The sequence below is a fragment of the Chrysochloris asiatica genome, unplaced genomic scaffold (genome assembly GCF_000296735.1).
Source record: "Chrysochloris asiatica unplaced genomic scaffold, ChrAsi1.0 scaffold00207, whole genome shotgun sequence".
Taxonomy (NCBI): Eukaryota; Metazoa; Chordata; class Mammalia; order Afrosoricida; family Chrysochloridae; genus Chrysochloris; species Chrysochloris asiatica.
Window position 1 is genome coordinate 1,856,013 of NW_006408725.1, and position 14,975 is coordinate 1,870,987.

The window sequence follows — 14,975 nt, forward strand, 5'->3', positions numbered from 1 at the left end:
GCTATTTGCTCATCCTTTAGGTAAGTATGTGTGGTTTTCCAATATTTTTATTATTATTATTTTAATACTATTTTATTATATTTTCAGTGAAAGTTTACACTGAAAATTAGGTTCCAATTTATCAATTTATATCAAAAATTTTCAAAGACATTGATTACATTTTTCACAGATCATCAACATTCTTAATATTTCTGTCTGGTTGCTCCATTCCCAGTAACCTAGTTTCCCTGTCTCCTTAGTGTCTCATCTTTGCTTTACAATAGTTATTGACTGTTTGGTCTCTTGTAGATGCTTTTATTAAAGACAGACAGTCAGCACTGTGTGATGTTCTTTATTTTATGAGCCAATATATTATTTAGCTAAAAGATGGCTTCAAAGAATAGTTTTGGTTCAAAGTTAACAGGATATAACAGGGCAACAGTCTTGGCGAGACCTCTAGTCTCAACCCGTCCAATAAGTCTGGACTTTTAAGAATACAGTTCTGTTCTACATTTTTCTTTCACTCTATCAGGATACCTCTGTTGTTGTTGTTAAGTGCCGTCGAGTCGGTTCCGACCCATAGCGACCCTGTACAGGGTTTCCGAGGGTGTAAATCTTTACGGGAGTAGAAAGCCTCATCTTTCTCCCGCGGAGCAGCTGGTAGTTTCGAACCGCTGACCTTAAGGTTCGCAGCCCGATTCGTAACCACTACGCTACCAGAGCTCCTCTAATGTGGCCCTAATCAGAGCAGTTGTAGTTGTAGCTGGGTACTATCTGGTTCTTCTGGTCTCAGGGTAGAAGAGGCTGTAGTTTGGATAGACTATTAGTCCTCTGTAAACTAGTTTCTTCTCTAAGTTTTGAGTTTTCTTGTTTCTCTTTTACCAGGATAATTAGAGACTGAAAGTTGCGTCATGGAGAGCTGGTGTGGCACTGTAAGTTCAACACTGGGCTGCGAACCACAAGTCAGCAGTTTAAACCCACCAGATGCTCGCTGGAAACCCTATACATGCTATGAGTCAGAACTGAATTGACAGTACTTAACAACAGCAACACAAAGTTGTATCTTAGATGACTGCTTTAAAGACACCACACACTACCCATCAAACTAGGATGTAGAACTTAAACTTTATGAACTATATTGGGCCAATTGATCAAGTTGTCACAAAAGACTATGATTCCCAGCCTTCATACCCAGGAAATCAATCCTTCAAAGTGTTTGCTTGTGTCTAGTGTGGCACTGTGGGTTAATGCACTGAACTGCATGGTTGATTTGAATCACAAGGTTGGCAGTTCAAACTCACCAGCAGGGTTACTATGAGTCAGAACTGACTCAACCACACTTAACAACAACAACAACAACAAGTATGAGGGTAGGTCAATATTTATCTGCACTCTAGTTATATTAAAATGCCTATCCACGTCCATGGCTGAAAACTACTTTGAGCATGCATGTGAAATGAGTTTGCGGAATAGACAAGTGGCAGTAAATTATGTAGCAAATTGTTTGCAAATCAGTCATGGCTCTGCCTATGAAATAATCCTTGACAGACTGGATTTCAAAAAATTTGCATGATATGGATGCCAAAACAACTCATAAAAAAGCATAAACAGAAGCGTTTGGACATCTGCAAACAAAATTTGGACAGATACTTGAAGGAAGGTAAAAGTTTCTTTTAAGAAAATTGTTACTGGTAATGAGACATGGATTCAACACTGTAAGTCTGAGAATAAACAGCAAAATATGGAATGGAAATATCCTCAATTGCCAACCAACAAAAAAGGTTCAAAGTCAACCATCAGCTGGAAAATTGATATTTACAGTCTTCTGGGATTCTATCAGGAAAATGGTTCAACAATCAACAGTGCTTGTTACAGTAAGATGCCTACTAAAGAACTGAAGCCTAAACTTCGGATTAAAAGCATAGGACCACTATCTAAGAGCATTGTGATCTTTTATGATAATGTATATCTACAACACCCCTGCACATACTGTTGACACTGCAAAATTTTGATTTGAGGTATTAAAGCATCCTCTCTGTAGTCCTGATCTTGTTCCATTAGGCTTTCACATGTTTAGTCCCCTGAAAGAAGCCCTTTGAAGACAAAAATTCACCTCTAATGAAGAAGTGAAGACAGCAGTGTATTTGTGGCTCACAGTTCAGCCTGAAACATTTATTAAATAATGGAATATGAAAGATTGTGGACAGATGGACAAAGTGTATTGAAAATCAAGAAGATTATATCAAAAAAGGATATACTTGTCTTTTCTGAAAGTTGATTAAAATAAATTTTACAGCCAGAGTACAGACAATTTTTTACTCACCCCCATATCTGTAATTGTGTCACCTTTGAGCTTTATCATATATAGGAGTATACATACATGCACCACACATATATAGACATGTTGTTGTTATTAAGTGCTGTCAAATAGGTACTGACTCATAGCGACCCAATATAGGGTTTCCAAGGAGTGGATGCTGAGCTTGAACTGCTGACCTTGCAGTCCAGCACATTAATCCACAGCACCACGCCAGAACTCCATGTTGTCGTTGTTGTGAAGTGCTTTTGAGTCAATTCTGAACCACAGCAACCCTGTATAGGGTTTCCAAGGAGCAGCTGGTGAGATTAAACCACCAATCTTGCAGTTCAAATGGCTTTGCAGCCTGACACATTAGCCCACAGCACCACACCAGGACTCCATAGATACATCTTTATATGCACACATTTGTTGTTTGTTGTTGTGAGGTGCCATTGAGTCGGAACCAACTCATAGCGACTCCATGCACAGCAGAACGAAACAATGTCCGATCCTGGGCCAACCTCACTATCAATGATACCACCTGGCTGATCCATCTCGTTGGGGGTCTTTCTCTTTTTCTCTGATCCTCCATCTTACCCAGCATGACATCCTTCTCCAGCAACTGTTCCCTCCTGACAATATGTCCAAAGTATGAGAGACGAAGCTTAGCTATCCTGGCCTCCACACATATATACACACAAATTCATACTTATATGTGTGTATGTGCATACATACATACAAATGTAACCACACATGTATTTTTCTGGATGTTGCTGTTATTGCAAAATTATTATGTCATAAAAGCATAATCCATTGCTACCAATTTGATTTCAACACATAGAGACCCTGAACAGGGTTTCTGAGACTGTAAACCTGTATAGAATTAGCCAACCGCGTCTTTCTCCCACTGGTGGTTTTGAACTACCAACATTGTAGATAGCAGCCCAATGCCTAAACCAAAGCACCACCAGGGCTTCTTACATATGCCATAGCATTTACCTAAAACATTTGTATACATATTAGTAACATCATCTACCTTGGTCCAGCTGTGTGCACTTCAGTGTTACTTTTTCCATCATGAAATACAATACAGCAAGTATCTACCATGTCAAGTGGGACTCACCCTCTCTTAATGGTATTCATCTCTGGTTACTACCAATCAACAAGTGGAATCGAACTGCTAACCTTTTTGCTACCAGTCGAGCACTTAACCATTATGTCACCAGGGCTATTTTATTAATCTTCAAACCAAACCCACTGCCATTTAGTCAATTCCAATTCAAACAGTTGAACACGTTGATTACACAGCATGACCAGGGCTCATTTTTCACTTTAGTAGCCTTGTCTAATGATTTGTTAAGGAGTTCTGGTAGCATAATGGTTACGAGTCAGGCTGCTAACCTCAAGGTCAGCAGTTTGAAACTACCAACCATTCCGCTGAAGAAAGATGAGGCTTTCTGCTCCTGTGAAGATGTACAGTTTTGGAAACTCTATGCAGGGTCACTATGAGTTGGAAGTGACTCCACAGTACTTAACAACAAGAACAAATGATTTGTTGAGCATATGTTTTAGAAAGATATTGCTTTCATGATTCTATACACACTTCTATTATCTAAGATCAGGTATTAATTTTAAGTTACTGGGTTAGGGTTGCCACAGGTAGCAAACAAAAATGCAGAACAGTCAGTTAAATTTTCATTTCAGATAAATGATGATGATTATTATTTTTAGTACAAGTATGGCCTATGCAATATGTGTTATTGTTGCTATTGTTAAGTGCCAGAGAGTCACTTCCAATTCATGGCAACCCTGTATAGAGTTTCCAAGGCTATAAATCTTTACAGAAGAAAAAAGCTGCATCTTTTTCCTGAGGAGAAGCTGGTGGGCTTTAACCACAGAGCCTGTGGTTCTCAGCCCAGTGCTTATCCTACAGAGCCACTGTGATCCCAGGCAATATTTAGGATATCCTTATAGTAAAGAAAACAATTGCTGCTTATCTGAAATACAAATTCAAATTTATCTGGCAACCCTGCCCTGGATTCACCTCCTCCAATTTGCCTACTGCTGGCCACCTTTGAAAGATCTCCCACACTGGTATGACAATGTCTCTGGTGTCCTATTTTAAACCAGAAAGCTCAGCTTAGCTATCTTTTCGTATAGAATCTCTGCTCAAGTCATTTGAAATATAGCAATCAAACAGTTCACTCTTTTTTTTTCCCCCCCGAACAGTTCACTCTTGCAATTGAAATATGACTTGATTTTAGTTTAAGTCTGTGTCTCTTTTAGATTTTCTTGGTCATCTTTACGACATTAACAGAGGATAAAATTTTCAATAATAGCTGTTTTTGATAGTTGCCATCTAGTAAGCTCTGACTTGTAGCAACCTTAGACAACCTGTAAGTCAGCTGGTTTTAAAAGAAAGGAACAAGCCACGTTTTCAGGTGAGTCATCCTAGAAGGGCATTTTCTTGCCTGTATCTTCTGTTTACTCTGTGGCCTCTCATGGTTACTGGCTCTCATGGCTGGAGAGACCCAGAAAAATCATTTTCTCTCTCAAGGGTCTGTTTCCCATCAGAAAAAAGCTATGGGCACTCATTCCCACCCACTTCAGAGACTGTGAGGGAGGATAGGGAAGTAGGGCAGCATTGAACACTCAGTAGGTGATTCTCTAAAATGACAATTGAAAGCACAAAAGTTTTCAAAACACAAAAAAGCAGAACTGGGACATGTGCCACTGAGAGAGGGAGATTGAATTTGTGCCTTCTTGAAGCACTCCTCAAGTGGTCCTTCTTGGTCAGGAACTGATGCTGCTTTGTCTGAGCTCTACCCTGAGTGTTTCATGTCCTTCCTGCCCTCCATCTCAGGCACTCTACCATAAGGGACTTTCTCATTCCCAAACTCCGTTTGTGCTTGTAGAGTCTGTGACTGGTACAAATGATTAGCAGCTTAGTTGTGAACCAAAAGATTAGAGGTTCATATGTACCCAGAGCACTTCAGAAGAAAGGCCTGATGTTCTACTTCCTGGTGGGACATTGTAGGATAAGCATTAGACTGCTAACCTCAAGGTTGATGGTTCAAGCCCACCCATCACTCACCGGAAACGCTAACAGTGTTGCCATAAGTCGCAAACAATTTGAAGGCACTTACCAACAAAAAACAATGGAACACAGTTCTACTCTGACACAGCTGATTCAACATCACCAGCAACTGATTTGGTACGTGTATGTATATGTGTGTGTGTTTGTACTTACTCAAAGCAAGAGGGGTACTGGTATGTTTACATAAACAAGGAAAACATGTGTTTCACTATAGATTTTTCCATTTCTACCGAACATGTTCCCAAGGTCCCTGAGAAGTTGTTACCCATTACCAGACATGTTGCCAGGGTCCCTGAGAAGTTATTACCCATTACCAGACATGTTGCCAGGGTTCCTGAGAAAGTGTTACCCATTACCAGGACCATGTTACATCTCTGGAAAATGAAAATAAAATAAGAACATACCACTTGCTTCTCCTTCCTCTCTTCTGTTACTCTGAGGAACTGGAGATTATCAATACTGAGTTTGATCTTAATATTGAATACAGAGCAGTTGAGTAATCATTATTCCAACAGAGCAGCAACAGAACTGTAGCATGGGGAAGAGGAGAATGAAGGAAAGGAAATGACTATGATGTTTTAGAGGCTAGGATGGATTTGCAGAGAATGGCATTGTGTTATGCAGCAGCCTTATCCTTATCCTTGAAAAGAGAACTGTCACTACAATGAAAGCACTGGTGCTGGTGGGCCGGGGAATCGGTTCCAAGTCATAGCGACCCCGCATAGGGTTTCCGAGGCTCTCAATCTTTACGGGAGCACAAAGCCTCAACTTCTCCCCAGGAATGGCTGGTAGTTTCGAAAAGCTGACCTTGAGGTTAGCAGCCCAACTCCTAACCACTATGCTACTGTTGTTGTTAAATGCTGTGGTGTTGATTCCAACTGATGGCGACTTGCATAGGGTTTCTGAGGTTGTAAATCTTTACGGGAGCAGAAAGCCTCAATCTTCACTAGCGGAACAGATGGTAATTTCGAACTGCTGACTGTGATTCGTAACCACTACGCTACAAGAGCTCCTTAATGGAAGCGCTACAGGTTCTTTATTTCCGACTTCATCAGTAGTGGCTCCTGACAAGTTCATATGAGCTTCACCACATGAAAAACATGTAAAACTGGTCAGCAAATTAGTAAGTAAGCACAAGTGAGTCGTCTTACCTTGCTTACTGAATACTCTAGGAATTGTGAATTTGAAAAAAAGACTTGGATTTTGTTGGAAAGTACAGTGGGACCAGGCAAGAGATGGAGGCCAGCCATACATAGAAGCAGAATCTTTGATGTATTGAAAAAAGGGTGAAATTATTCACTACAGATTAGTAAGTAAATGCCTGCTTACTTTGCTAATAGCTTCTGAGAGCAATTATATTGAAATATAGCTTTATAAATATTAAAAGCCCAATTTGATGAATGAATATATATATTCTTCATGATTAATTAACTCAAAGATGACAAGCTTAGGCTGTGCTGCACATCTAACAACAACAATAGTTTCAAAGTAGTGATGAGTATACACCACATCTTTATGACCCAACAGAATGCAAAAATCATAGAACAATATCATTAATATTAATCTTTATATAAAGCTGAAAAAATACATAAAGAATGGTGCTTCTAATGGTGACTCTGTGGTTCACCACATTCATAATTACATTCATAATTGAAAGAAATGATAAATTTCAGATAGAATAAGCAAAAATAGTGGTATTGTTTTGTTTTGTTTTGTTTTTTCTTTTATCTGTTAATAGATCCAAGGTTAAGAATCCCTCCTTCACTTGTGTGGGAGATCAATTTTCACACTCCAATGTGCTTGCAAGGAATTTGGAGCCTGAGATCTCTTCAGGATCTCAGATACCAAAACAGGGACCAGGTTTGCAATCCACAATCTGTTATATGAATATGCAGTTTCCTGGGTGGGGGGGATGATTCCTCAGGCACAGTTGTATAGCATTCCCAATCTCTTTTTACAAGATTGAGCTCTTGATTCTTGTTATGTAGAATAGAGTCTTAATTATCTAATGCTGCTGTAACACAAATACCATAAGTAATTACCTCTAAAGAACAGAAATTTATGTATCAATAGAAGTTTAAAAATTCTCAGGAATTTTTTATATCTTCCTTGTAGGTTGTTGTTGTTGTTGTTATGTGCTGTGGAGTCGGTTCCGACTCATAGAGACCCTGTACAGGGTTTCCGAGGCTGTAAATCTTTACGGGAGCAGAACGCCTCATCTTTCTCCCGCGGAGCAGCTGGTAGTTTCGAACTGCTGACCTGAAGGTTCACAGCCCAATTCGTAACCCCTATTCTACCAGAGCTCCTTGTAGGTAGTTCTGGGAAATCCTTCCTTGTAGGTAGTTCTGGGAAATCCTTGGCTCCTTGATTTTAATACAATACTGACATGATATTCCCTTATGTGTATCATCTGCTATTTTTATAACTCAGAACTGATTAGACTTAGGACTCATACTACTTGGGAAGAATATACTCAACATTCTCAAGAAAAAATTCAAGCCTCTACTTGAAATATTGAAGGAATTCTCTGGGAAAAACATCGAATGATGCAGAAAGCAACAAAAGAAGAAGGAAAGAATATACAGTCATTGTATCAAAATGAAATGGTCCATGTACAATCATTTCAAGAGCTAGCATATGATCAAGAACAAATGATACTTAAGAAAGAAGTCCAAAGTACATTGAAGGCATTGCCAAAGAACAATGCTCCAGGAATTGAGTTGAAATTAACTGAATATAAATTGAAATCTTTCAACAAACTAATGCAGTACTGGAGGTACTCACCCATCTATGCCAAGAAATTTGGAAGACAACTAACTACCTGGCCAACTCACTGGAAGAGACCCATATTTGTGCCCATTCCAAAGAGCGGTGACCCAACAGAATGCAGAAATCATAGGACAATATCATTAATACTGCATACAAGAAAATTTTTGCTAAAGACAATTCAAAAACAGCTGCAACCAAACATTGACAAAGAACATCCAGAGGGTCAAACCAGATTCAGAAGAGGATGTGGAACAAGGGAAATCACTGCTGATGTCAGATGGTTCTTGGCCGAAAGCAGAGAATACCAGAAAGATATTTACCTGTTCTTTATTGACTACAGAAAGACTTTGATTGTGTGGCTCATGACAAACTATGTACAACATTTCAGAAAATGAGTATTCCAGAACACTTAAGTATACTTATGAGGAATCTGTACCTAGAAAAAGAGGCTGTTGTTAGAACAGAACAAGGGAACACTGAATGGTTTAAAATTAGGAAAGGTGTGCACCAGGGTTGTATTCTTTCTCCATACTTATTTGTTTATTTGTTGAGTAAATAATCCAAGAAGCTGGATTATATGGAGAAAACTGTGGCATCAGTAGTGGAGGAAGACTCATTAACAACCTCTAATATGCAGATGATAGATACAAACTGGGCTTGCTGAAAGTGAAGAAGGCTTAAAATACTTACTGATGAAGATCAAAGAGCACAGCCTTAGGTATGGTTTGCATTACAATGTAAAGAAAACCCTCACCACTGGACCAATAAACAGCATCAAGATAAATGGAGAAAAGATTGAAGTTGTCAAAGACTTCATTTTGTTCCAATCAACCTCAATAACACTCATGGAAGCAACAGTCAACAAATCAAACAACATATTGCATTAGGCAAATCTGTTGTACAAGATATCTTTAAAGTATTGAAGAGCAAAGATGTCAGTTTGAGAACTAAAGTGCACCTGATCCAAGCTATGGTATTTTCAATAATGCATGTGAAAGTTGGACAGTAAATAAAGAAGACCACAGAAGATTTGATGCATTTGATTTATGGTGTTAAAGGAGAATATTAACAATATCATGGAATGCCAAAAGAACAAAGCAATCTGTATGGAAGAAGTACAGCCAGAACGCTCCTTGGAAGCCAGAATGGCCAGACATGTTATCAGGAGGGACCAGTCCCTGGGAAAGGATATCATGTTTGGTAAAGTGGAGGGCCAGAGAAAAAGAGGAAGTCCCCAATGAGATGGATTAGCATAGTGGCAACAGTAATGGGCTCCAGTGTAGCAATGATTGTGAGGTTGGCACAGGACGTTGTGTTCTGCTGTACATAAAGTCTCTGTGAGTCAGTACTGACTGGATGGCACCTAACAACAATAACAACTACTTGGGTCTGATCTAATTATCATAACAAAAACCCAGTTTCCAAAATGTAGTATAGCCATAGATTAAAACTCATTGTCATTACAACTCATTTCAACCCTATTTAGAATTTCTGAGACTGGTCATTTTTACCAGAGCAGATAGCCTCATCTTTCTCTCACAGAGCAGATGATAGGCTTGAACCACCAACCTTACAGTGAGCAGCCCAACACCTAATTCACTGTGCCACTAGGGTTCCTTATTCACAGATTAAGTCATTAAGATTTCAACATATATATTATGGGCACATAGTTTATTTCATAATAAGTACTCATATTTAAGAGGACCCTAAAAAATAGTGGGGTGAAGGAAGGAAAGTAGCATACAATTATTTCATATTTTCCTTTCTGATATAAACATTAATCCTGACCTCCACTCCAACCATGGACAAGCATGAGCACTGCAGGAACCCTTACAAATAAAGGACAGAAAACTCAATTTCTCTCATATGGTCTGAATAATATGCTTGAAATCTCAGTTCTTTTGAATAATGGAAAATTGCTTGAATATTTAAACATGCATTTGTTCTTAGGAAACAAAATGTTCAGCTCTACTGGTTGCCACAGCAACTGCCAGGGCTAAAAATATAAAATCCTCCATAAGAAGAAAAAAGTATGCTCCAAGCGGGAAATGGGAGAGAAAACTGGAAGATCATTGGCAGGAATGAGCCTGCAAAGACAAGGAAGAGGGTTCATCTTGTGGAAAATCTTTTCCCCGTTGGGCAATGAGCTTAGGTAGAAACCCACATGTCCTCCACCTCTGTTTCTCCTACCTCTCTACACTCCCCCTCCAAGCACAATTCACTGGCATCTTCAATGAGTATAAGCAGCCTACAATTCTGAGGATCATCCTGTTCAACAACCAACACAGTTGGAAGGGGGTGGAGTCCCTTCTACTGCCATCACTAAAGCTAATTGCTCCTGCTTCAAGCTACACCTAGAAATCAGTGCTTCTCCTCTTCAAAGACTGGGCAAGTGTTCTACCTTCCCTTGGCCCCAATCTAGAGGACATTTTCACTGTCTCAAATGCATGCTCTATCTATTCCTGCCTCTAAGCTTTTTGCTCATCTTCTCCCTTCACTTGAAAATCTAAGGCAGGGACAACATAGTTCTTTCAGTCTACTTGGTACCTCATCTACCAGGAACCTTGGTAATATAGTGGGTTACAAGGTAGGCTGCTAATCAAACTGTCAGGAGTTCGAATCTACCAGTTGCTCCATGGGAGAAAGGTTAGGCTTTCTGCTCCCGTAAAGATTTATAGTCTCGGAAACCCTATATGGGGTCACTATGAGTTGGAACCACCTTTATGGCAACCAACCACATCTACATCCAGGTTGGTTCTAATGACCCCCTCCTTCTTGTAATTTCCTGTAACTACTCCTGCTCTTACTGACCTCTCTTTTCTTTAGAATGCTATTTCAAAGAGAGCTGACACTACCTACTTTTTTGCATGTTTGCTTGCTTAGTCGAGCTTTTTTACTCTTGGGATCAAGATCTTCTAATTAACTTCTACTCTATTCCCTATGGTGCCTAGCACAGTGCACATAGCACACTTGTTGACAAAATCTTCTCCACCTCTGTGGGATAAGAAAAGTAAGTCTGAATATGGGACAGCATGTCCCTGTGGACTGTCTGAGGATCATGGAGTGAAGTAGATCCACTTTCACAATTGCATGATTTAATAGAATCCCAGAAACAGCGCTCTTATGTAACATCCTCAACATAAGACCCTGAAGTCAAGTGATGGCTGCACATGATCGGCAGAATCAATTGTACTGAACTGTACATATAAAATTGTTAAACTGGCAAATGCTGTGATACAGATATGTATTTTACCATAATAATTAAAAAACCCTCAAAGCCAACTGTAGAACCTCAAGTCTCTGAAAACTTTGTGTTGTTGTTATTGTTGTCCAGTGACATTGAATTGATTCCAACCCATAGTGATCTCTACAAGAGTAGAAATGCCCTGTAGGTGTTTCTTGGCTGTAATCTTTACACAAGCAGATTGCCAGGTCTTCCTCCTGCAAAGGTGTTTGTAGTTGTTGTTGTTGTTGTTAAGTACCATGTAGTCGGTTCTGACCCATAGCGACCCTGCACAGGGTTTCTGAGGCTGTAAATCTTTATGGGCACAGAACACTTCATCTTTCTCCCATGGAACCAGTGGTAGTTTTGAACTGCTGACCTTGAGGTTGGCAGCCCATTGTCAACCTTATGATTATGTGATGAGCACTTCAACCACTATGCCACCAGGGCTCCTTACACAAACACTAGTGGCCCCATTTGGTCTAAGGTATAAGTAGCATAGTGGGAAAATAAAAGAATTATATTCCAAGTTGTTGTTAAGTGCCTTCAAGTCAATTCTGACTCAAAGCTACCCTGAATAGGGTTTCCAAGGAGTGACTGGTGGATTTGAACCACCAACCTTCCAGTTAGCAGTCCAGTGCTTATTCTACAGCACCACACCAGGACTCTATATCCTAAGTATCACAGGAATTTTAAATTATGGTTCTACATAGTCCTAGACCCACTATGATAGAAAGAACCAACTATTTGAACTCAGAAGAGCAATTCTCAGCTCCAATCTGAGTCCCTGTGGATGATATGCAATGAAAAATAGACAAACACTTGAAGAACTGTTTCTTCATTTGGACAATCACAATTTTCTTCATGGGATCAAATCAGATGAGGGGAACATGCTTTGAAAAATATAAATTGAAGGGCAAAAAAATAAAAAGCATTCCTCCTTATTCTCCCAGCCCATTTTTCCTTCTATTTCTTTTTAATTCAATCTAAATCCCCTGTTATTGTTGTTAAGTGCCATACAGTTGATTCCAGCTCATAGCGACCCCGTATAGGGTTTCTGAAACTATAAATTTTTGTGGGAGCAGAAAGTCTCATCTTTCTCCCTTAGAGTGACTGGTGGGATCAAACCACTGAACTTGTGGTTTGAAGTTCAGTGTTTACCCAACAGAACTACCAGACTTGTTGTTGTTATTAAGTACTGTTGAGTCAGTTCTGACTCATCGCAACCCTGGACACTGTTTCTGAGGAGCAGTTGGTGAGCTTGAACCACATACCTTGTAGTTCAAACTGACTTTGCAGTCTAGAGCATTAACCCACAGCACCACAACAGCACTTTATCCTACAGCACCACACAAGGACTCCACAGCACCATACCAGGACTCTTAAATCCCTTTAAATCCACTTCCCCAAAGTCCCCGTCATATTATTAAATTAACAGGAATAATATGCATGGCAAATTTTATTACAGGCTTTCCAAGCAGCCATGAATAATTTCTTTGCAACCCTAATAACAGGACAATATATAATATAATGCTGTCTTATATTTCCATAGATCCTCTTGGTATACAGGGCACTTTTACATTTATTTACACTTGGCACACTGTCTCACTCACCAAGCAACAGCAATGGCCACTTGTGTCTTGTGAGATTCCCATCTCTTCTCTTTCTTGATTAAGGAAACTAGTACTCCAGGAAGGCTGGAACTGGAACCTAAAATAATTGAACACAGAAGGACTAGACCATTAAGAGGGGTCCTTGTGTGGCACTGTAGGATAAGCACTGGACCAATGACAGAAGGTCAGCAGTTCAAACCCACCAGCCACTCCTCAGAAACCCTATACAGGCTTTCTATGAGTCAGAATTGATTTGACAGCACTTAACAACAACAATGACAACAACAAACTTTTAAGATGAAGCTGTGGTGGTTCCGTGACAAAACTCTTGCCTTCCGTTTGGGAGACTCATGTGCAGCCACTACCTGTCTGTCAGTGGAGGCTTATGTGTCGTTATGCTATTGAATGGTCTTCAGAATAGGAAGAAAAGTATAGTGATCTACTTCTGATAAATCAGCTATTAAAAACCCTATGAATAACAAGAATGGAAGTTGAATGGAAAATGCTGGGTTCAATCTGCAGCCAATTATAGGAATGGTATAGGACTGGGCAGTGTTTCATTTTCTTGTGCATGGGATCACCTTGAGTTAAGGGTCAACTGGACAGCAGCTAATGATTGCAGCTAACAAAAACAAATTATGAAGACAGGGACAAACAGGAAGAACAATATTTGTTCCTCCCACATTCATTCCTCAACCATGGAAATCGAGTAACGCTTTCCCAGGCTGCAGGCAAAGGAAGACCAGGGACAGCCCAAGAACAAACTGTGCCATACTGCTCCATAGATACAGGCTGTGCACATGGGCTCCAGTGATGAGCATGCCCACTAACAAACCTCTGAGAGATGAGCCAACACATACACTGGGCCTAGAGTGTAAAATAGGCTGGGCCGCAGTGCCTGATGGAAGGAAGAAAATTCAGCTTCTTGAGGCTTCTTAAGGAGCCCTGGTAGCACTGTATGATAAGCACTGGACTGCTAACCACAGGTCAGCAGTTCATACGCACCAGCTGCTCTACCAGAGAAAGAAGAATCTTTCTGCTTCCATAAAGATTTACAGTCTCAGAAACCATCCACAGGGTCACTATGAGAAGAGTCGACTCAATGGCAGTAGGTTTGGTTTTGCATTTTGAGGAAATTCTTGGTACTCAGATTGCAGATCAGGTTCCTCTGAAAGATTCATTAATCCCTTCAAAAGAGGTGTGTGCTCCTGTTATGTTTTCAGACAAAGGAGGTCAGCATACTTTGCTTTGAGTTAATTCTGACACATATCAACTTTATATAGGGTTTCCAAGACTGCCAAATTACAGGAGCAAACCGCCTTATAATTCTCTTGAGAAGAGGCTGGTGGATCTGAACCACTAACCTTGAGTAGGCCACAGTGCCACCAAGGTTCCTCATCTTGTATTTATATATTGTTGTTAGGTGCCATCAAGTTAACACCGACTCACAACAAAACAGAACAAAACACTGTCCTGGGACAACCTCACAATTGTTGCTACATCCAAGCCCTATACCTATAGAAGATGCATAATTATGTACAATCAGCAGTCTAAAGAATTTACTTAATACACCCTATACAAGTGGCCCAAAATATGAAATAGCCCAGCTTCTGTCTCCAAGAGTTTAATCCACATATAGGTTTAGAGGAGACTTTGAAACCCATTCTTCAAGTTTCCTCACCCCTTTCAGTCTCATAATGCCTCAGAGATATTAGATGGCTCAAAAGTAATCTTACTAAGTGCAGGCCTTGTAAAAATTTTATTTTCTTTTTTGTTCATTTAACTATTTGATAAGCATTTACTGAGGTCATTCTTCTTGGATCAACTATCAACTCTCATGGAAGCAGCAGTCAATAAATCAAACAATATATTGCATTAGGCAAATCTGCTGCACAAAACCCTTTTCAAGTGTTGAAGAGCAAAGATGTCAGCTTGAGGACTAAGGTGCACCTGACCCAAGCCATGGTATTTTCAATAACCTCATCTGCATGTGAA